The 23,836-nt window shown below is 42.0% G+C and overlaps 1 protein-coding gene and 1 long non-coding RNA gene across 2 annotated transcripts in view; both read right to left on the bottom strand.

The window, feature by feature from the left end:
* Positions 1 to 23,836, bottom strand: part of LOC148068449 (uncharacterized) — a 51,158-nt gene that overhangs the window by 26,300 nt on the left and 1,022 nt on the right. The window lies entirely within an intron of this gene.
* Positions 14,345 to 15,285, bottom strand: LOC148068450 (uncharacterized). Its single transcript, XR_015713165.1, has 3 exons — positions 15,175 to 15,285; positions 14,582 to 14,896; positions 14,345 to 14,500 (listed from the first exon to the last, which is right to left on the bottom strand). It is a non-coding gene; the product is annotated as an uncharacterized LOC148068450 (long non-coding RNA).

A 23,836-nucleotide genomic window follows, 5' to 3' on the forward strand; every position in this document is an offset into this window, starting at 1 on the left:
TTGTAAATGAGTTTAGATGTGCTCCGGTGTAAATGTTTATATTTTACATACACGGTTATTAACAAGAATACTGCATTTACAGAGGCAAGCAGTGGATTATTTAAATTTTAATAAAATGCGCATTATTTTGTTCGATATATTATTAAAAAAACAAAACTTATAATTATATATCGTTTTTCTGAACTGCGTAAAATGACTGTTGGGGAGTCTGCACGTTTTGCTCTTTTTATTCTCGATTCATATTAACTTTTGTTAGCACTGTTGTTAGCAAGATAACCTGTAGGTGCAACAGCACATACAAAAGCGCTGTGTGCTATGATTGGCTGCGTAGCGTTAGTAAACCGTATCGTATGATTGGCTGGACACTTGTCACTCACTGAGGTGCGCTGCAGAGATGTTCTTGTGCGCTGAGAATGTTTGAGCGTTGCACGATTGCGCTGGCGCGCAGCTTAAAGGGAACATTGGTCCCAGGTCTTATACTTCGCTTCGTGGAGAAAGATGAACAATCCAGAGTGTGTAACGGATTGTTTATTCGCCGCTTCAAGTCAAACAAAATACAAGCTTTCATTTACGGTCGATCCAACGCACTTTCTCCCGGCGACTGAACACTTCAATAACCCAGGGAGAAAAGGTCCGAAGCTGTAGAAACATCGCTATATTTAAGGCAAATTTCCCGTCCGAGAGGTCGTCTCTTTCCGGCCAAATGGTCTTTTCAAGTTTCCTGTGTCCCGATCACCCGCAGAGAAAACTTCCTAATTGGTTTTCTCGTAATCTAATCATTCAAATGTTCTTGGGCGGGGCTTTTCTGCTCTTCTGTCTTTTAGCCCCCCTTTCCCGGGTGTGTCTTGCTTCGTTCTCTGATCTACGATTTAAGGTGTGATTTGCAGATTGTCGTATCTCTAATTCTGATCCAAGCTTGACTCGAACCAGTGTGAATCAGTCAGAGTGGAATGTTGATTGTGAATGTGTAGTCAAACGTTTGCGCTCTTAAATCAAGCGAGTAACTTATACTTTATATTTCGATTATATTTTAGCATTAATTTAAGTATGGCGTATATGTATAGTAATCATTTTAATCTAACAATCTGGTGCGTGGCTATCATCAGGTTCCTGTGGGTTCCCAAGACCGTTGATAACACCTTTTGGGCTGTTTGATATCCTGCGCATGCCTTTTGGCTTAAAGGGTGCAGCTCAGACCTTTCACAGGTTGATGGATTTGGTGTTTTGTGATCATTTGTGTTCATCTACCTCGATGAAATGTAGGTGGCTAAGGATGGTCTTCCAGAGTCTCAATGAACATGGACTAAGTTAACACAGCAAAGTGTCAGTTCGGGCTGTGATGGACTTCTTGGGCCATCGTATTTCATCACACGGTTCCTTTGCCGTCTAAGGTCCAGGCTGTGGTGGATTTCCCCCGGCCCGTCTCCATTAAATCTCTGCAGGAGTTTTTGGGCAGTGTGAATTTTTACAACTGGATCTTACCTCATGCATCCAGCCTCCTACAGCCACTTTATGGGGCCCTGAGGTTAAAGAAAGCAAGTGATGAGGTAGACTGGACACCTGAGCGCCTGCAGGCATTTGATGGTGCTGGCAAACACAGTGCTCTCTGCTCATCCCGCGTCTCGTGTGCCAATCGCTCTCACTACTGACACATTTGATGTGGCGGTTGGAGCTGTGGTTGAGCAGTGGCAGGGGAGTTTTTTTGTCGCAGACTGAGGGACAAGGAACGTAAATACAGCGTGTTTAACCGTGAATTGTTACAGTTGTACCTGGCTAAACAGCATTTTCGTTTTTTGCTATAAGGCGGTGCGTTTACTGCCTATGTCGATCATAAACCATTGACATTTGCAAAAGGTTGAGTAACGGAGCCTTGGTCTGCTCGCTAACAGCGCCACCTGTCTGCCATTTCAGAGTTCACTACAGACATTCAGGATGTGGCTGGTAAGGCAAACTCGGTTGCAGATTGCCTTTCTCGGGTGTTGGTTTGTCCTGTTCACCTCCGGATTGATTTTACTGGTATTGCTGTCAGTCAGGGGACCCTGACATTGTGGCTATTGGGTCAAGTGGCACTGCTCTCAAGATGGACAAAACTGTAGTGCAGGATGGTGGTCCCACACTCCTGTGCATCGTTTCCAGCGGCTGCCCCCGACCAGTGGTGCCTGTTGCTTGGCGTCATCGTTTTTTTCACGTGGTACACTCTCTCTCTGACCCCGGTGTCCGGGGGTGTCGTTTAAGCTTGTCGGTAACTTTGACGCTAAGTGCTAAGTGCGTAGCATGTCAGCGTGCTAAAGTATACCAACACACCAAGGCACCTCTGGAACCATTTTCTTGGTTCCTGCCAGATGGTTTGATCATGTGCATGTTGACCTGGTAGGACCGCTGCCTCCCAAGGCTTCACACACTTGCTGACTATCATCAGACAACAAAGTGACCAAAGGCGGTTCTTCTGTTCTCAACAGCAGCTGCAGACCTGGCAAGGGCATTTCTTTCCACCTGTGTCGCTTGTTTCGGTTCCTCTTCTGACATAACATCCGATAGAGGTTCACAGTTTGTTTCCGAGCTATGGTCACTGCTGGCGAGGTCTCTAGGGGTAAAGCTTCATCATACCACGGCATATCACCCTCAGGCTACTTGCATGTGTGAGCATTTCCACCGGATGCTTAAGGCTTCGTTATGTGCAGCAGTCACGGATGCCTGCTGAGTAGATCACTGCTCGAAAACGTATATAAAGTTCATGGATAAATGTTGGAAAGACAATAAATAAACACAAGACATTGATTGTAATCACAATAATAATACAATTATATATTTATGAGGTTCATTGTCTTTTAAAATTTTTCCACAGTTTTTGCAAGGTATGTCTTTCATATTTGTGTGCTGTGTGTTAAGTGTCCACACACATGCTCTTGGTCTGCTATAATTTGGTCTGCGTCATGGGCGTGGCCAAGTCACCTCATTAGTTCTTGTCCGCCTAGTTCGTCATGTGGTCAGGTTGTTATATCTTGGCTTCTGCGTTGTGTATCACTATTAAAACTGAGTCCGTTTCTGTCGCTCCAACACGACGTCACGTCCGGGTCTTAATACTTTGCTTTATGGAGAGATAAGCTCAAAATGCAGAGTATACGGGTCGTTTATTCGCCGCTTCAAATCAAACGAAGATACAACTTTGTATAACAATGTATAACTGAAAATATAATCATCTGTCTGTAATATATATATATATTTTTTTAAACGGTGACACAAGGTTTGGCCTTATTCAGAAGTGGTCTTTCATCATTCTTTCATGTTTCTCAGTAGTCCAGTCCATCAGCATTATCGTTATCATCATCCTCTGCAGTTGGTCTGTTCGTTCTTCATCTTCCATAGTCGGTGTGACTGTTCTTCTTCGTCATCTAGTCCTCTTCGTCCATGTCCCGATTGCAATCGTGCAGAGGAAAAACCCATCCCAGAAATCCGTATTCTTTGATCTTCTCCGAGTCCATCTTCTTCAACCTACACACAAAAAACCTTCATTCAGGAGTAGCTCTGACCAAAAAAAAAGTTTTTTAGTAATGTAATAGAATTGGGTAATTTCCCCATGTACTTATCCGCTTGTTTCTTCTGATGGGGAATGTGGTTGATGCTTTTGAGTGCGTCTACTCATCCAGGTCAGAAAATCCTGCGTCCACTGATTTTGACCCTGGTTGGAGAGAGTAATATACACGTCCACTGCCCTCCTGCTTGTTATCTGGCAGTATGAGACGACCACAATACATGTTCTTTTACCCCATTTGTTTTGTTGTTTGTGTTTATTTTGTATTTTTATTATTTCCATATTGGTTCTATTAACATTTTTTTATATACAGTATATGTTTTTATTTCTACTTTTAATATATATTTTATTTCTTCTTTAGTTTATTTTAAATCTAGTTCAGTTTTAGTTTTAATCTAAATGAGCTAATTCTTATTGTTAGTGTAGTTTTAGGTTCATTCTTAGTTTTTGTTTGCTTATTTTTTCATTTTTCTTTTCTTTTTCACTTTGATTTACCCGGGGCGTCCCCCATTTAGGACATAAAACCAGGAATCCCCAAATAAGGAACATCATTTTCATCAATACTGTTCACTGTTCATTCATTGCTCATTCCATTCATTCCATTCATACATAAATTTCCCCTAGAGGACACATAACATATTTTTATGTTACCTGTCCTTTGGGCTGCTGTTGTCTGATCATCTCAAAGATCACCTTGATCCAACTCCCCCTATTTAACTACACCGTCTCTGCTGTAGTCCCTCTTGTTGAACCTGTGAGAGTCTTAAGATGTTATTTTACCAGGTTTTCTTAATTTAAACCTGGATCCTCCATGACCTTTGTTAGGTAATTTTTAAGGCTTCATTTGTCTCCTTCAACTGTAAAAGGAGAACTAGACATATTCGTTAAATACAAGGAAAACATACAACTTTTCTTTCTGCAAAATTGAAACTGGGGTGTTATTTTGTCTGACCTCACCTGTGCTGAACTTTGGAAATCATTCCTTTACCATTCAATTAAAACCTACATCTATTTTATATGAAACCTTTTAAGTTATTTTTCAAATGAATGTCACCACTATTTATTTATGTTGCTAAGACTTCCCTGTCAGAAACAAGTCTTCTAAATGAGATTGTAAAGCATTGTACAGTAAGGATGCAAGAGTAACCATTTTCACTTTCATTGATAAATTCAACTTCTGTAATTAACAAATTCCTGGTAAAAAACATATCTCATGGGCTTTGTAATGCAATGTTTTTTCAAAGCCAACTATAGTCCTTTGTGCATCATCGTCTTTCCCCAAAAAACATCTTTCCTTTTGACCAACTGTTTTTATCATTAATTACCCAGAGACCTTTCTTAACTGACCATTTCAGCAATTGATTCACACCTCCACTTCTACAACCTGATTCACACCTCCATTACTACTCTATTCTTCTCCTTACCTACATCTTACAACTGGACACAGGAGTCTCTTTCTCCATGAGCCTGACATCATCTCCTCTGTTGCACAACAGCTCATGTGGAATTGTTTACAACCTGTGGAATGGCAGCAGGGGTCCGTGTCCTTTGTTTTAACTGTCCTCACAACCTCTGTGCAGCTGATTTAAAAGATCTCCTTTCCTGTAATTACACAACTTAACACATTCAGTTAGTAATAGCCATGAAATTGAATTCCTTTGCCTTGCTGATTATTTATCTGTTGTTTTTAGCTTTTCTTTCTGCTATCATTAGTTTGATGAGGGCTGAGGATTCATATCAGGTAGGGGCAGGGGATGCCGGCCCCTTCTACTCGGCTTGCGGAACTGTTGTCCTGCATGACTACTAAAAAATCTACATCCCCTTTTTATTTTAAGAGATTTGTAATGTACTGGGATCTGTGGGTAGAAAGGACATTCATTTCTCCAGTGACCTGGTTGTCCACATGAAAAGCAGTAGTCGTTGCCTGGTGTGAAATACTGTTTGGCTGCAGCCATTTGCTGCCGCTGTTTAGCTTCCCCATCTTTTTGCATGCATGACATCAGTTCATTCACATCCATCTTTGTAGGGAACACCTTTCTCATGGCCTTAAATATTCGTTTTGCATGAGGAGAAAAAAGATATGCTTGATATGGTTCCCTACAAGTTCCTGCTTTTTCCTCTATTTTTAACAAATTATCAAAACCCACACATGCCATAACAATTTGTCTCCAATTGCCAAAGGCCAAAACAAGCCCTTCTATTTTCTTGATGTAGACCTTTATCCATAGGTTTGCTCCCATTTCTAACTGCGGAAGTTCTTCTTTCAAACATTGCACGTTTATTGTACTTGCTGAGATGTAATTAGTATAATCCCTCTTTCTTCTATTCTTCATCACTAGAGGAAACTGTCCATGAGGTCCTGTTCCCAATCCATCTAGTCTCCCTTTCTCACCTTTTCTAGTTTTAACTTTATGTTTAGAGGGTGTCAGTGGCGTGCCTGGGTCAAGTCTATAATTACAATGATTGTCTTGTTCCTCATTCTTACTGCTGCTTCTTTCCTCACTGTCATTTTTCTTTTTCAATTTTTCCGATTTGTCATCTACCTCCTCACGCAGCTGCTCTATAGTTTCAAGTGTACTTGTCATGGCTGCACTCACATCTTTATCTACTTTTTCTTGTCTTATTGCTATTTCAAATATGTTAAGTGTTTTTTCTGCTGTGTCTAACAGATCTCTTGTAATAATGTCTTGTGTTATTATTGCTACATTATCGATTATCTCTTTTAAATGTATCATTTTTGTTTTATCTATTTCATTACCATCTTGATCCATCATCAGCTGCCCTCCTGCCTGGGTGTTCACTTTCTCTTTTATTACCATTTTTTGCAATCTATCAGACAACATTTGTGAGTTTACATTTTGGTTTCCACCTTCCAGGTAAGGTGGTGGTGAATCAGTTTTTTCAGTTACATTATTTTCATCAACAACTTCCTTTTTAACAGCTTTCACTGGTGCCATCACTTCAGTATTTAACTTTATCATTTTTACCATTTCCATAATCACAAAAAATCTGTCTCTATCAGTTTTAGTTTTTTCTAACAAAGCCAGTCTGTATTTTTCACTAAACAACATGCTTGTTTTTCTCCTTTTAATGACTTCAAGTTCTAGATTAATATTTTTCACATTTTCACCAAGAATATCTTCTTCAGGCATACGCAGGCCCCAATCAGGAAGATTTCCAACCTTTCTTTGCTTTTTAGCCCATTTATACCAGTTTTTATAACATTTTCCCGATCCAACGGAGCAATTTTTTCCACATACGAACTTACAGAGCGAAACAATACAGCACCACATGATCCTATTCCACGAGACGCAGTTCAGATAAATCCATTTCTTATTTTTATTTATTTTATTTTTTCCTTATTTTTTTATTTTTATTTAATTATTTTTACACCAATTGTTCGTCTCCCTCTCTATAAGAGAATTGTCACGCTTGAATACCTATATTATAATCCCAAACTTTATTATGACATGACAATCAAATAAAGTTATTTTTACCCTTTTAAAAAAAACTCATAGAACTTACAAGAAAAAACTGAAGAATTTCTTTCCACAAAACTTGAAAAACACGTATTAGCATTAACGTCGCATTTAGTCAAGAAAGTCGTTATTTTTTTAATCACAATATAGGTACTCACTATGCAACCAACGTAACATAAGAAACATCAAGAGTATTTCAATTCATAAAACTTGCAGCGCAAGAAATGCTTTTTACCCAAAAATATTATAACACGCTTGAATACTTATTTTATAATGACCAAAAATCTTTATAAAATAACTTGCAACATGAAATTCACAAGCAAAAAACACTTTTTTCCATGGCAGTTGACCGTGAAACTACTTTTATAAATAACTCGATAATCACTGACTTGATCTTTTTTAGCCAATAGAAATTTAAGAAAGCTTATCTATAAATTTCTTTATTTAAAACTTGAAAAACACACGTTTGCGTTAACGTTGCATTAATCAAGAAAGTTGTTTTTGTTTTTTATCATAATATAAGTATTCATAAGGCAGCATAACCTATAAAAAGCTCTATTTTTTCATACACACACCATCCGTACTCAAGGGGATTAAGCATCTCTGAAAAGGGTGAATTAAATGCCTTTAAAACGTGCTAATAGAGATATATTTGTCACAAGACAGAACCCCCGGCCAATTATGTTCTGTCTGTGATTACTTTAGGTGCCAAGAGTCGTAACGGAAAACAAAACAAAACCAAAACAACAAGTTATATGTTTGTTTGCCTTACAAGCGGAACCAACGCACAACCCATCTACTCATACGGCTTCTAAATCGATTAACTCAGCCAGACGAAACTAAATGCAGAAATAAAATAAAAGTTTTTCTGCTTACCATATTTTGGGCCCGTTCGTCTGACTGGCATCAGTCGCCGTCTTTTCGTCCAAGAATCTCCACGACGTCACGTCCGGGTCTTAATACTTTGCTTTATGGAGAGAAAAGCTCAAAATGCAGAGTATACGGGTCGTTTATTTGCCGCTTCAAATCAAACGAAGATACAACTTTACGATCGAAAGGACTCGCTCTTTGCCGGCAGCTCTACAGGTCAATAGCTCCGGGAAAGACGGTCCCGCATTAAAGCACATCTCTATATTTAAGGGAAAGTTTCCTGTCCAGGGGGTCGTCTTTTCCGGGGCAGTGGTTCTTTTAAGCTTCTTCATGTCTCGGGTCACCTGGAGAGTAACTTCCTTGCTTCCCTGTTGTGTGGGCAAGTTCCTTTGTCTTCCAGCCCCCCTTCTTTGGGTGTGTTCCGTTTTGCTCTTTTGTTTCACGCCCACAGGTGTGAGCCGGGGAGACAGACAAATGTTCAACTTATCGCTGTTGGGCTCTAAGGCTGCTCCAAGCTTTTCTTGAAACAGTGTAAATCAGTCTGGAGTGAAATGTTGGTTGTGAATGTGTATTCAAACGTTTAAGCTCTTAGATGACGTTAGTAATTTATACTTTATATTTGAATTATCTTTTTAGTATTAATTTAACTATGGCGTATACGTATAATGTATAATAATTTCCAATCTAACACACCACACCGTCCTTGTGACTGCGCCATCGACTTGCTTCCTGGTTTCCCACTTCCCTGTAGTCGACTATACAAGGTTTCTCATCCGGAGCGACAGGCCCTCGACACCTATATCGGGGAGTCACTGGCGGCCGGTTTGATTCGCCCCTCTTCTTCGCCTCTTGGTGCAGGGTTCTTCTTCATTAGCAAGAATGACAAATCCCTAAGACCCTGCATAGACTACAGTGGGTAAAACAATATCACTATCAAGAATCGTTATCCTCTCCCACTCATAGACCCTTCTTTTGATCCACTGAACAAGGCCATGGTCTTCACCAAGCTTGACCTTCGAAGTGCTTATCACTTGGTGCGTATTAGAGAGGGTGATGAGTGGAAGATGGCATTTAAGACTCCCTTACGACACTTCGAGTATCTGGTCATGCCATTCTGCCTGAAAATGCTCCAGCGGTTTTTCAGTGACTCATTAATGAGGTTTTAAGGGATTTCCTGAATGACTTTGTTTATGTCTATCTCGATGACATTTGATCTTTTCCAGTTCCCGTGAAGAACACCTCAGCCATGTCCGCCGCGTTCTCCAACGGCTTTTAGAGAACAGACTGTTTGTCAAGGCGGAGAAGTGTGAGTTTGGAGTTTCCACCATGGGTTTTCTTGGTTTTATTTTAGGGCAGGGTCAGCTGAGGCCAGATCCTATGAAGGTTGAGGCAGTTTCTCAGTTGCAACAGTTCATGGGATTTGCTCATTTCTGTCGTAGGTTTATCCGGGGTTATAGCCAGGTTGCCGCTCCACTAACTCAGCTTACCTCCACTAAGAGTCCTTTCCTCTGGTCCGCCAAGGCGGAAGACTCCTTCAACCAGCTGCGCTCGCTGTTCTCCTCCCAACCAATCCTACAACACCCTGACCCAGCCCGTCAGTTCATCGTGGAGGTGGACGCCTCTGACACCGGCATAGGAGCGGTGCTTTCCCAGAGGTGTTCTAAGGACAACAAGGTGCATCCATGCGCTTTTTTTTCCCGGAAACTTTCTCAAGCGGAGCGCAACTACGATATTGGCAACCGGGAGCTCCTGGCGGTGGTAGCTGCACTTCAGGAGTGGAAGCATTGGCTGGAGGGCTCAGAGGTACCTTTTCTGGTGATAACGGATCACAAGAACTTGCCTTATTTACAGGAGGCCAGGCGCCTGAACTCCCGCCAGGCCCGTTGGGCCCTGTTTCTGGGGCGGTTTGACTTATTGCCCAGGAGGTAAGAACAATGACGCCTTGTCCCGACAGTTTGCTCCTCCCCAGGAGGGTCTTGCGGATGAGACCATCCTCCCTCAAAGGTGCTTTGTTAGCGCGGCCAGCTGGGATATCGAGAGGGTAGTTCTGGAGGCTCAGGAGAATCACCCAGAACCCAGCTCTGGACCGTCTGATCGACTCTTTGTTCCGCAGCCAGCTGGTGCCCAAGTGCTTCAGTGGGGGCACAACCACAGGGTAGCATGCCACCCTGGCTTTTCAAGGACGCTTTTCTCAGACAGAGATTCTGGTGGCCGGAGATGGCACGCGACGTCAAGGAGTTTGTGGCTGCCTGTGCCATTTGTGCTCGTGGAAAGTCATCTCGTCGCCCCCCAGCTGGACTCCTTCAACCATTACCTGTTCCGAGTTGCCCTTGGTCGCACATCTCAGTGGACTTCATCACTGGTCTTCCCCCTCTATGGGTATGACGGTAATCCTCACTGCGGTAGACCGTTTTTCCAAGATGGTGCACTTCATCCCTCTGTTCAAGTTGCCGTCCGCATTGGAGACAGTAGACCTGCTGGTTCAACACATTTTTACAATTCATGGCATTCCACTGGACATCGTCTCTGATCGTGGACCTCAGTTTTCCTCTCAGGTCTGGAGAGCATTCTGCAAGTCCCTGGGGGCTAATGCTAGTCTTTCCTCAGGCTACCATCCGCAAAGCAATGGACAGACGGAGCGGGCTAACCAGGACTTGGAGTCAGCACTACGCTGTGTGTCGGCTCGTCACCCCGCCTCCTGGTGTCAGCATATCCCCTGGGTGGAGTATGCCCACAATTCCCTGACGTCATTAGCCACTGGGATGTCACCTTTCATGGCCGCCTATGGTTATCAACCACCTCTCTTCCCCTCTCCGGGCCCAACTACGACGTTGTCGGTCTGTCTGGCACCATACCAGGGCTGCTTTGTCCCGCACCGCCATCCGTAATCGACGTCTCGCTGACAAGCACCGTGTGCCAGCCCCAGATTACTCACCTGGCCAGAAGGTCTGGCTTTCCACCCGGGACCTCCCCCTTCCCGTGGAAGCTCGTAAACTGGCCCCCAGGTTCGTAGGGCCTTTTGAGATTGAGAGGATCATCAGTCCCACGGCCATGCGCCTCAAGCTTCTCCCGTCGCTCAAAGTCCACCCTACATTCCACGTCTCACTCCTGAAGCCTGTCACCTCTAGTCCTCTTAGTTCTCCAGCCGAGCCTCCACCTCCTCCACTCATCATCGACAATCATCCCGCTTATAGAGTTCACAAGATCCTGGAGGTTCGCCGCAGAGGTCGGGGCTATAAGTATCTAGTGGACTGGGAGGGTTACGGTCCAAAGGAACGCTCTTGGATATCCCGCTCCCTCATCCTTGACCTCTCCCTCCTCCGAGACTTCTACCGGGAGCACCAGGTAGAACGCCTGAAGGCACTACCTAGAGGGGGGGGTACTGTCATGCTTATGTTCTTTTGTTTTATTTTGAAGGTGGTTTTCCGTTTTTATGTGTCCTGTGTTTTGAGTTGACAGACGCTGGCAGGTGCACATTGATAAGGAGCGTCTCTACCTGGAAGAACTCGCCAGAGTATTGCGTTTCCAGACCAGGTTGGCTATCCCTTAGATCTCGCTCCTCGCCTTTAAATCAGAACTTTGATAATCCTTTGGATACTCCTGACGTTGTCAGCACTTTTATTTACTCACGTGAGTCCTTTTGTCTTTTTGTTTTAGTTGCCGTTGAGACCCCGATCTCCAGCCGTGCCCTGCCTTCTTCCCGAGTGCCTGTTTTGTTTTTGTTCCTATTCATTCCTATTACGGATCGTTTTGGATTATTAAAGAGACTTTATTCTGAACTTTTCCTCCCTGGATATATTGACTCTTCCGCATCTGGGTCTCCTGCGCTGATTGGATCGTGACATTCACATTAGTAAAGTTAAAATGGTTATATTGTATAAATCCCTTAGTGATGATGTCTTTAAGCGAACGTTAACTTATTAATGTTTTTTTGACATGTGTTCAGATTTTATTTGCATTATTTCAAACGTTAGCGTCTTTAGTAGGTTTGTTATGAATAGGTAGATGAAGTAGTGGTTTATGTTATGCACTATTTGTTTTGGTTTTCAAACATCTTTCAGGTTATCGTACTATATTGGTCATTCAACAACTTACTTCCGGATTTACCAGGACATTCTGATGCTCAGAATGTAAATCTGTGTGGAGGCTCAGCTGCAACAGGACGTCTCATGAATGGTCTGCAAAGACTTCTGCAGAGGGACCAGGACCATGGCTGAGGCTCTCAAACTTAAGTCCTTGTGCATATATATAGTTTGCAGGGTGTTATGAGTGATGTGGAAATATTTTCAGATACACAAATGCTGGTTTTACATTTTTTTGTGAAAGATTACTTGTTTGATTTGTCAAATAAATAATTTTCATTTAAAACAACACTACTGGTTTTTTTTCGTAAGTCTACTATGATTACATCACACATGGGCAAAATCTATTGTTTGTTGTTGACACGTCAACGTGGAGGAAAAAGAAGTCCAGCATTCCAACACCGGAGATCAAAGCGGATCGCCAGAGTTCTGCTGAAATTATCAGACTTGTGGTTCAGAGTTTAATCCTGAGACGGACATGGGAAAAAGGGACGAGGAGGTCCAACAGGACTGAGGTCAGTTGGGACCTCATGGCATGTGAGAGGTCCACTCCTGACTTCAACCAGAGTGTGGAAGGTCCAAAATCTTTGTTTCAGGACAAGAAGACCTTATTTCAAGTGTTGTGTTTTGCTGTTCTTCACACGAAACTTAAGATATTTAACTTTTAAATTGTATACTTTTAGAAGCAACCGACTTGTCCCGTAACCCAGAACTAACTGGCAAGGATGTTCTGACACCACGGACTGGAACCAGGTAGCACTGATTGCAGTTCAAGTGTGTTGTTTTAAGGGATAAAGAGAATGACGGAAGTTATTGACAATCCAGATGAAAAACATTTTAAATGTCTTTGTTTTATTTTTTAAACAATTTTGATTTTTTGTCTTTTTATCAGGTTGATTCTATTTCCCATTTTAAAGTATGTCTTTACAAGACTTAGGTAAAGTGATTTAATTTTATTAATTTGATCTATCCATCCATTTATTAATGTGTTTATCATTAATGTAACTATTCATTGCCCCTCAAAAAAGGAAAAACAAAATTTATTTTGGTTAAAAAACGTGCTTTTATATCAGATTATATTTTTATAAATGTAATTTTAAATATTCTTTTTAAATATCAATAATGTTTTTTTTTTAATTATTATCTGTTTAGGTTTTCCCATTGTTTTTAGGCTTCCGCTCCTTTATTATTGTTTGACGGCGCCTCACAACACATAATGTTGATATGACTCCTGAGGAAATGCACTTGCACATCATCGCTTTAAACAGAATTTATTTGTTTGATCTTTCCCTTGTGACATGTTTGCTGCTTCCTCTTTATCATGCAGGTGTTGCGACGACAAAAGTTGAATTTAAAGTAAAGTGTGTAATGTTATCAAAATAGAACAGAAAATATTTTTAAAAAATGCTCTATTATCCACCATTTATCTTGACTTGAGACGTGAGTGTGATTCACAAACAAAGATGCAGATCAGTTCAACACAACTGACACACAAAAGGGACACAACCGTACATACACCAACTACTTTTCACTAATTTCGTCTAAAATTAAAATAAAATAAGATATAAAACATTTTTGTTAAAAACTAATTGTTTGAGGGGCAGCAGGAAGATACAGGTCTGGTTGAACCTGAATGTGCTGGTAAAGCTGTGAGAATGAACAACTGTACAACAACTCAAGTGAGCTCTGAGTTCATTTGTGTTGTTGTGACTGATTCAGTCTCCAACGTCTGGATCCCTCTGACCTCTCTGGTCCTGAACTGTGGGTCAAAGTCTCTTTAGGGATTGAGTGTCTTCTTTGTTGCCTGATAAAGCCTGTTCAGACTGAGTTTTTGCATCTGTGTGTGAAAGTTTCCATGACTCTGCAAGTTTGCGTGCGTATTAATATGGGTTTCTGCGACTGTGTGGCAGTGGGTTTTTGTGGGTCGGTGTGTCTGTAAATTTGAGAGTGTGTGACTGTGTGTCTGTGAGTGTGTGTCAGCGTTTGGTCGTCACTAGCATGACTTCCTCCCTCCTTTCTCTCTCCATCTGATGTTTCCTCAGCTGGGACTCTCTCCTCTCTGGCTTCTTCAGAGTCCACACCAGATACACTTTTATTCTCTGGTGGGTTATATAGACACGTGTTAGGTTTTTAATACTCTCATCAATAAATACTGAGATAAAATTGTTCTTTCAATTCACTTTCTAATTTTTAAATAAAGAGGTGAGCTATACAAGACTAGTTTATTTCTTTACTTATAAGTAGTCGTTATTCTAGATGTTGAATTGGTAGAAAAGTGTCACAAACTTTCTGTTCATCACAACTTATTAAAGGACATAAAACATCACAATACTAATAAAATATGTCTTCTATCTCACGTGTTGAAAACTTACCACCTGAAGTTTCTCTTTCTTGTCCCGGATGCACTGGTTGAGACAAGTGTGTGGAATCATGATTTATTCCGACAGAAGCCCATTTAGCTCCGGAAACAACGAGCGTAGCAGCGATGACGTCAGAATTAGAATCAGCCGTTGCTGGAGCTTCTGTTAACACTTTGACTGAGGAAGACAAACCTACTCTGTCAGTCTTCGTCTTATGTACCGACATAATTACAGTTTCAGAAGTGGAAACAGATTTACATGAAAAAACATCATCGACTTTGTGATGTTCAAATTGATAAGGTTGCTGTCCAAATGCACCAGGTGCTGATTGAGTTGGACTGCCCCCCTGGACCCGATGCTGGGTCTGGTGGTGGGTCGGGTTCGGCTGATTCATCTGACTTTGGCGAGGGCCGTCCCGTCCTCGGGGGTTCTCTCTGGATCGTCGCTTGACACGTCCCTTATGTTCACGCTGATCCTGGCAATGTGAGCGTCTGGCCGACGTAGAAGGCGGTGATGCTTCCTCACGGAGAGTGTGGAGGTCTCGACACCGTTTACGAGAAGTCCACGGTGACACTGCTTGTACATGACCGACATTAATTGCAAGAGCTGTGACTATGTGTCTGTGAGAGTGTGTGTGTGTGTGCGCGCTCGTGGGTACGTGTGTGTGTGTGAGTGGCTGCGTGGGTGTGTTTGTGTCTTTTACTGTGTGCGTTTGTGTGAGTCAGTGTCTCTTTGTGTGGGTTTAAGTGTGTCAGGGTTTTTTTCCATCCAAGTGTGTGTGTGTCTGTGAGCCTGTGTGTATGAGACACTTCTCTCCTATGATACTGACACTTGAGTGTAGCAGCTCTCACCTGGTCTTCTCTCCTGCTGTTGGTCGTCTCTAGCATGACTTCCTCCCTCCTTTCTCTCTCCATCTGATGTTTCCTCAGCTGAGACTCTCTCCTCTCTGGCTCCTTCAGAGTCCACACCAGAGAAACTTTTATTCTCTGGCGGGTTATATAGAAACATGTTATGTGTTTAATACTCTCACCAATAAATAAAGAGATAAAATTGTCATTTAAATTCACTTTCTAATGTTTCAATAAAGAGGTGAGCTATACAAGACTAGTTTATTTCTTTACTTATAAGTAGTCGTTATTCTAGATGTTGAACTGGTAGAAAAGTGTCACAAACTGTTCATCACAACTTATTAAAGGACATAAAACATCACAATACTAATAAAATATGTCTTCTCTCTCACGCGTTGAAAACTTACCACCTGAAGTTTCTCTTTCTCCGCCTCGTCTCTGAGAAAGCTTAATGAACTCGCCACCCAGCTGGGTGCAGTCCACTTCCTATAAAGGCGGGAAACGCCCGCCGCACTTCCTCCTCCTTTACAACTCAGCAGAAATCTCCTGACAGTGGAATGTAATGATGGCAAATGAATATTGAAGTGAACAAATATGTGTGCATGAAGTGCTAAGCCTCCCTGTAGAGGGGAGACACACATGTCTGCTTCGTTTGCCTAGGCCCAAATCACACGATGACTGATTATGTGGCCTGCCGAGCGCTTTCCACGGTTTTATACAGTGACTGGAAGCGTTCGAGGCTTGTCGACCCACGCCGCCTCAGAGATCATGATTATGATCAAGACAGGTTAATGCAATGTTGTTTAAGAAAAACAAACAACATGGCAGTCCTGTGCGGTGCACTCGACAAGCTCGCGGTCAAACGTGATGAGAAGAAAAAGGTTGTTGGGCCCTGATGAGTCGATGAGTTGTCACTCGATCCTGAACAGACCGCGACGAGGAGGACGACTGGCTCGCTGCATGGAGTCGGCCATGAGGTATGTGAGAGCGATTCAGGTAGGTATCTCTTGCAGGCCACATGGCCTTCCTGCAGCGCACTCGACGGGTTCACCTGAGAGAGATGTTAGTAGGGTTTACGTGTTTCTACCTGTGAGTGTGACGTATTCACAGTCGTTATTAGAAACTTTCGCCGCTAATGCTAAGCTAACATGCTCCGCCGTTCATATTATTCAACTTGGAGTCGCCTGGTTTTACTTCATTCCAGATTGCAGAGGGAAGTAATCAGGCGGGGCTATGCGCTCCAGTTGACCGTCAAACCCGCGTTTGTCTGTTTCATTACACTACACACGTGTTCACAGACACATTCCTGACATGTTGGGGAGGCACCTCGGGTCAGACCTAAGCCAGCAGTGTCTGGAACAGACCGGTGTACTTCAACTGGCTAGTGTTGAAAGCAATTCACAACGTCCTGCTTCACCTCTCTCTCCCCAATTGTCACAGTCCAACGTCCTAGTGCTATCAGACAGCTCCACCGGTTACGTGAATCGCCAGGGTGGAGTCAGATCGCCAGCCCTTCTGAGTGTGGCAAAGAAGATTTGGCTGTTTGGATGTTTTTTTGACCGTCCCCTTCTCTCTCTCAGAGCTCAGCATGTGCCGGGTCTGCTGAATGTAGTAGCAGATGTAGATGTAGTAGACAGACTGTCAAGGGGGGCTGTCCAGGACGAATGGGGTCTGAAAACTCAGCGAGAAATGCGGCTGCTGGGCGACGAGGTTAGAGGGCTTTGCACTAATTCGTAGAACCTGAGATTATTAAGATAACTCAGGGGTTCTACTTCATATTGGTGCTCCGCCCTCTAACCTCGTCGCCCAGCAGCCGCCTTTCTCGCTGAGTTTTCACTTGGAGGAAGTGCAGCGGGTGTTTCCAGCCTTTATAGGAAGTGGACTGCAACCAGCTGGTTGGCAAGTTCATTAAGCTTTCTCAGAGATGAGGCGGGGCCTCAAGGATAAATCAATAGCGAAGCGGTTAGAGGGCTTCGCACCAATTCGTGGAACCTAAGATTATGAATGTTCTCAGTGAGAACAACATCAACATCTGATCTGGTTCTTCATGAAGCTTCTTCTTCACGGACACGACTCTTCAGAGTTAGTCTCGTGGTTTGGGAGAAGAAGAGCAAGTTTCTGGGAAGGAAGAGTCAAAGCTTTGCTCAGACTCTCGTCTTCCACCTGGTGATGATCTGAACAAACACAGTAAAACAGCTTCACTCGTTTATATCTTCCAGGGTTTTGTGTTGATAAAGTGAGAAGTTTTTATCTTATTTAGCATCTTTGTGTCTTTATTTACAGAGCCCACTAGAGGGCACTATTTTCTAAATAACATGTCTGAACGACAGAATGAAACCTCAGATCATTTTAATCAACTGTGTATATTTTGTGGGAGGAAACCAGAGTGTTTGAAAGACATACATGCTCTCATACACCTGTAATCAAACCTGCAACCTGTTGTGACTGTGTGTTGTTATCATGTTGTGGTGAAGATGAAATATAAATAAAGCAGCACACACACCTTCATCTTTCTCCTGGACAGAGTTGACATGTGTCTCCATCAGAACATCTTCTTCACCTTCCTCACAAGAACCTTTGACCGACATACATTAAATAAATGTGGATCAAACTTTTTAATTTAATTATTATCATTTTTCTGACATACATTACTTTCATATACTCTGTGATTGACATGTGTGGGTCATTGTTTTATTTATTATTTGTTTTTTTCAATACACAAAAATCAGAATTGACTTTTTAATAAACAGTTAAATATCAGAAAACCTATTTTTAATGTTAATTTAATTTTCTCCATCCATGCAAAAACACACATGTCAATCAATCACAAAGTGTCAATAGTCAGAGCATTTACATTAGAAAATGATCTTAAGCCCCGCCCACTGAAAACACTCACATAACCACACCCACTCTGCTGTGATTGGTCAAGCATCATGGTGTGTCAACACGCATCATCAATCCTGGAAGTCTCCACCTCCAAGTGACTCATTGTATAACCAAAGCGTGATTACAACTGGCTGGAGGACGAGTGAAGCCATTATTACGTCATAATGGACTCCGCTATTGTAACCTCTCGTTTGCCCAGATTTCAGACAGGGGAGAACTTTATAGTAAAAACTTCAAAACAGTGAGTCGTAACAGACTTTGTCTTGTTAGCGCTCCTGTGTAGGTTAACTAGACAACTTATTTCTAGACCAGAGAGAATCTTCAGCTATCTTAACGTAAACAACACATCAGTTTAGCGACCATCGCTTCTCCTCGTCAGACAATTGATGAACATCAGGATTCGTCTTAGTGGAGAAAAAACAAAGAAACACAAGATCCTTCTTTGTGTAGAAGGTTCTTGTACAAGTCTAACTAGTCTACGTTACAAACAGGAAGTCACACATACCTTGTTTTGTCTCCTGTTTTTCCACATCGAATTTTCCTTTTGATATAAAAAATGCTGAAAAGACAAATGAAACAGAACTTTTATTCTCTGGCAGGTTATATAGACACGTGTTGTGTTTTTAATACTCTAGTCAATAAATAAAGAGATACAATTGTTGTTTCAATTCACTTTCTAATGTTTAAATAAAGAGGTGAGCTATACAAGACTAGTTTATTTCTTTACTTATAAGTAGTCGTTATTCTAGATGTTGAACTAGTCGAAAATTGTCACAAACTTTCTGTTCATTACAACTTATTAAAGGACATAAAACAAATACTAGTTTTTCCCAGTTTCCTAGTTTTTCTTGACCTTCACCTTTAAGTTTCCTCCGGGACAGGAAGCCCACGATAAGAAGCAGAAGGATGAGCAACAGAACGACGACGATCGGGGTGATGGACGGATGCACTTGTTTTTCTGGAAAAGATTCTTTAAAACAACATCTTGATTTCAGTGATATTTAGTCCAACACACTGACCTGGGAAACACTTGTTTGCTGTGAAAACAGCTTGATCCTGGTTCAGGGGGGACCTCACGTGGCAGGTGTGCACGCTCTCGTCATGCTCGTCCTGAAGCTGAATCGTCTGGCTGGAGCCCAGATGTTTGGTTCCGTTGGAGCTCCACTCAAAGTTGAGGAACTGAGGGCGACTGAAGTTTGCTGTGCAGACCAGCTTTACCAGGAGTTCACCCTGAAGCTCACAGTGAACGTTTGTGTTGGACACTTTGTCTGGACGACACACAAACACACAGAAGACGGCATCAGCAATATTAGCACTGAAGGTTACATAATGGATCATGGAGTTTGCAGATGATATAGTGATTTGTAGTAAGAATTGATACAGAAATAGATAGAAATGATTGTCAAAGATTAACTTTATGTAGAAAGTGCAAACACAAACTAAGCTAAGCTAACATACATGTATTTATTGCAGTAGAATTATGGTATAAGTATATCAGTGCCATCATATTATTGAATAGTTCAATGAATTTATTGCTTTTTTAACACTGATTTGTTTTTTATTTAGTAAATCATTTCTATATTGAAACATTTAATTTGCTTTTAATTGTATTTAAAATATTTAATTGGTGTGAATTTAAAAGTTACAAGCGAGCGGCTCAGTGCTCAATTGGAATAGTCTGATGAGATGGCTCTATTACAACATATCAATATTGAATTTACAAATAAAAACAAAATTAATTTAAAACAATTATTTTTAAATAATTTGGATAAGAACATGAAAATCTATATATAATTGTTTTTAAATCAAAATTTAAATCAATTATTGAGCCTTTTAGGACACATTATTACATTAAATTGCTCAATAAAAAAAATTATAACTATTGATACATAAATTACTAAATTACATTATTTAAGAAAACATGAATTATAAAATGCGTCAAAACAAAATTTTAACATAAAAAATAAACATGTTTTAATATTTTAAACGTCTACAATCAACCAGTCAATATTCTGATGTCACTGATATACTTCATGAGTTCAGGGAGAGAGATTGAGACTAAGAGGGTGTCGTAAACAAACGTAGTAACAAAGTGAGTCTGAAAGTTATCTAATTGAGTTAGGAGACTAGTTGTTTAATGTTGTTTGATACAAAATCATCATAAAGTTCAGATAAGGAACAGAAAAGTTAAATTAAAAGTCCATGAGTAAAGGTTTGTTAGAGAGACATAAAAGTAACTAACCTATAACCTCCAGACTATACACTATATTTTCAATGTGGTTCTTCTTATTTAGGAACCAAACCTCCAACCCATATTCCCCGCTGTCCTCGAACTGTGCGTCTCTGATCCGGAGCTCTGCAGAAATCCAGTCCAGCTGGACTCTGTCCTTGTATGAGTCGTTTTCTTGTTGCTCTCTGCCGTTGAACGTGACAATTACTCTGCCGTTGAGCATCCAAAATATCTTCTCTAGAGGACCAAAGGCGAGCGGCTTGATGTGGATCTCCTGACCAATCAGGATATATTGGATCTCCTCTGCTGCCGCTGAGAACAAGTGGAGGAGAAACAGACTGAGCTGTGTCTTAAAAAATCATAGCTATTATATTATAAAGCTACAAGCTATTGATGCTCTGATAAATATTCAATAAGCAGAGTTTTAGTCTGGCTGATTATTTATCGTCATGTTGATCTGATGAACACACACTTCAACACAACTGATGAAAGAGTAGAAACCACTCATGAAGGTCTGACGACCACAGGAAACAGATGACAGGAGAGAGAATGAAAGTAAAATTCCAAAGACAGGAATCAAATATGTTACCTCGTCTTTGCTAGCTTAACTAAAATGAACTTTCATGCATGGTGTCCACTGAAACAAAACGAACATTTTATTTAGAAGTATTATGTATGATCTATGACAGTTTTCTGTGTGAGATCTTAAAATGCTGTATTGTGTTTTAGATCTTTAACTGGAAGATACTTTTTTCTTTAGATAGATTCATCGAACTTCATTGATCCGTCAGGAGGTCTCCTTCGGGAACTTGTTTTTCCAAATAGCAATACACAGACGATAATTAATAAAAATAAAAATAGGAACAAGAAAAAAGTTTCTATGAAAGGAAAGTAAAAGATGACACCTAATTTTAAGATTAAGAACATAGATCAAAGACAAAGGATACAAAGATTAACATGGAATAGAATGTCATGATACTTTCACTCCACTCCTGCCCCCAAACTCAGAATTGTACAGTCTTATAGCCCGAGGAATGAATGAGTCCCTAAGGCTAATAGTGTTGCATCATGGGAAGGAGCATTTGTGCTCCATCAGCTTCTCTGCTCACTGATGACAGTGTTCAGAGGATGACTGTCATCATCTGATGGACAGTAGTTTGTTCAGTGATCTCCTCTCAGCAAATGTCATCAGTGAGTCCAAAGTCAAAGACCAGCTTCTTGGTCTTTAAGGTTATCAGCTGCAAGTGGTTCCTCTCACTCCAGTCCACAAAGTCACGTATCAGACTTCTGTACTCGTCTTTGTTGTTGTCCCTGATGCATCCAACAATTTATTGCTGTGTGTAATTGGACAAAGACAATTTCCCGAAGGAGACCTCCTGAGGGATCAATAAAGTTCTACCTAGCCTACCTAGCTAACCTAAATAATGGCAGTGTTGTCAGCATTATTCTTATGTGGTGAGAGTGTTACTGGAAGAGGGCACGGCTTCAAGCCTGTGAGAGTAAGTTACTCGCATGCTTTGAAGTTATGTGCTACGCTTTCATTTACTGCCGTTCAGAGCCTGCAAGGTTTTTTCCTCTCACCACATAACTTAAACTGTTGTCTAACACCTTAGTCCGTTCTTTCATAGCTGGGTTCCATGTTGACATCTATGCCGGTCTGACAGGGTTTGACAGCTGATGAGGTAAGTGAAAATAGATCGGACATGTCTATGTTGACCGGAGGTTGTTCCTTCCCCCAGAGCGTTGTAAAGAAAGACCGGCACCGTGGATGTGTCACGTTTTACGCACTGGTTCTCACCGTTCCGAGACGAGACAAAGGTTAATGCAATGCCGATGCGCAAACATCTGTTCGCATCATCAGCTCCGTGGAAATTCTCTGGCACATTCCTCCACATATCTTTACTTTTCCTCAGCTCTTGTGACACTAAGGAGTGCTTGGGGAGGTGAGGAGGCTTCCAAGGGGAAGAGGCTACTCGGCTTGTCTGAGCTTCTCTAAGCGTGGTCACGCGTTTCTCCCACAGAGCTGGATTATATGTAAGAGAGTGAGGGTTTTAGTGAATCCAGCTCGAGTACATGCTCTGTTGGTTCAAGAGATGGAGATGCGACTCGTGTCATGCTCTTTCCTCATTATCCCAGGACATTCAATGTGGGCGGGCCGAAGTTCATCAGAGCTTTGGTTCTGACAGAGTATTATTCGGCCTGGAGTCGCCTGGTTTTACTTCATTTCAGATGGCAGAGGGAAGTAATCAGGCGGGGGCTATGCCCTCTAGTTTGCCCCTCAGGCCCCGCGGTTCTCCAGGATTCTCTGGACACGCGTGGCGGTGCAGAAGAAATTATCCTGGCCAAGATACAAGTTCTCTACTCTCCTAAAGAAGGTGATAGAGCCTGTTCCAGCACATTCCAAACCACGATGTGGCAAAGTGGCTCTTCTGCAGGGTGTTCCAGCAGAAGACATCTGCTCAGCTGCTTCTTGGGCGTCCACCTCAACCTTTGCTAATCTTCTTCACATGGCGACAAGATCAGTAGCTCGTCAGCTTGGGAGGAAGTGCAGTTGGTATTCCCCACCTCTGATAGGAAGTGGGCTGCAGCCAATCTAGGTGGCCAGTTTTCTCAGAGACGAGGCAGGGCATCAAGGATTAACCAAAAGCGAAGCGGTTAGAGGGCTTCGCACCAACCGTAGAACCTTAAATTACAAAACCAATACCTCAGGGGATATTTTTTTAAGATCTGTCACAAAATATGTTGTCCCGGCTGAGAACAGGGGTCAACAATGTTTATTTTTATTTCGGCTTCTAACATGTGACATTTACTCAAACAACTTAATGTGTTTTTCATTTAACCAAAACTTTCCTCATTCATTGTCTTCAATCTTAACTGAGCACGATGTGATCGGGTTTAATGATTTAAGGCAATTAAGTTTTATCAAGAAGAACTTTGATTCAGCTCAGGGTTACTGTTAGTGTTATCCAAGGTATAATAAAATGGGTAGTCATGGCAATACTGCAGGACTGCATGTCTGAGGTGACCATCTGCAGCACCGGGGTGCCTCAATGGACAGTGCTGTCACCTTTCCTTTTCTCCCTCTACACGGCGGACTTTACCTATGACTCCAGCAGCTGTCACCTCCAGAAGTTTTCTAACGACTCGGCCATTGTGGGCTGCGTGTCTGGGGGGGGTGAGCTGGAGTACAGGTCAGTCATCAAGGACTTTGTTGACTGGTGTGAGAGCAACTACCTTTGCTTAAACACCGGTAAGACAAGGGAGATGGTGATTGACTTCAGGAAAAAGTCCCCACCACATCAACCAGTGAGCATCCAGGGCTCGGACATTGAGCTGGTGGACAGCTTCAAATACCTGGGTGTTCACCTCAACAATAAACTGAACTGGTCCACACATATCAACGCCGTGTACAAGAAGGGCCGAAGTCGCCTCCACCTCCTGGAGAGACTGAGGTCCTTCGGAGTGTGCAGACAACTATTAAGGACCTTCTATGACTCCGTGGTAGCCTCTGCTATCCACTACGCTGTGGTCTGCTGGGGAGCAGGCAGC

This window comes from Callionymus lyra, chromosome 12 (genome assembly GCF_982586985.1).
Source record: "Callionymus lyra chromosome 12, fCalLyr1.hap1.1, whole genome shotgun sequence".
In the NCBI taxonomy this organism is placed as follows: domain Eukaryota; kingdom Metazoa; phylum Chordata; class Actinopteri; order Syngnathiformes; family Callionymidae; genus Callionymus; species Callionymus lyra.